Source organism: Pristiophorus japonicus, chromosome 23 (assembly GCF_044704955.1).
Source record: "Pristiophorus japonicus isolate sPriJap1 chromosome 23, sPriJap1.hap1, whole genome shotgun sequence".
In the NCBI taxonomy this organism is placed as follows: Eukaryota; Metazoa; Chordata; class Chondrichthyes; family Pristiophoridae; genus Pristiophorus; species Pristiophorus japonicus.
In genome coordinates, this window is record NC_091999.1 from 59,743,539 (window position 1) to 59,744,315 (window position 777).

Consider the following 777-nt stretch of genomic DNA (forward strand, 5'->3'; position numbering starts at 1 on the left):
CTCTCTTTCCCATCATTTCGGTTTGTCCATTTCTTTGCCTGTCTCTGTTAGTCCCTGCCTCTAACCTGAGAAGTATTTCCATCATTTTCTGTTTTAGCCTCTATCTCTTTCTCTCTATCTGTCTCTCTCCTTGTCACTGTCTTTAACATTGTCTTTCTCTCACTCTTTCCCTTTCTCTCTTAATAGATGAAACACACAAATCTCTGTCTCTGTATGTGTTTGAGTCTTATTCTCAACCAATCTGCCTCTCCTTCTCAGTCTCACACTTTCTGTCTCTCGTTGTCTCTATCTCGGTGTCTGTCTCTCCCTGTTTGTCGGTTTGTCTCTGTCTCTCAATGTGTCTGTCGACTTCTCATGGTGTCCAGTTCTGTTCACAGCTCGATTCCTGCTCCGACGGAGCAGCTATCCGTCAGTTCCTTGTTAGTTTTGTGATGAGTATCCACGTGGGAGACCGGGGTTCAATTCACCGACGGGGAGGCAGATGTTTCAAAATGTTGATTTTTACTTCTGTTTCTTGGTAGAGATACATATTAAAAATTCCAGATCGAAATCGAACTGTGAAAATACAGGTAGAGGAGTTTGCCTCTTCCAGATTTTTAGCAAACGGAGACTTTTTCAGGATTCGATGGCCATCTGCTGCACAGAGATGGATGACTGAGTTTTTTCTGAGTAACTTTTAAAAAGCAAACAACACAGTAGTCGTGGCCGAGTCGTTAAGGCGATGGACTAGAAATCCATTGGGATTTTCCTGCGCAGGTTCGAATCCTGCCGACTACG

At 43.6% G+C, this 777-nt stretch overlaps 1 non-coding gene across 1 annotated transcript; it reads left to right on the top strand.

Moving 5' to 3' along the window:
- Positions 1 to 695: 695 nt before the first annotated feature.
- Positions 696 to 777, top strand: trnas-aga (transfer RNA serine (anticodon AGA)). The gene has a single exon. It is a non-coding gene; the product is annotated as a tRNA-Ser (tRNA).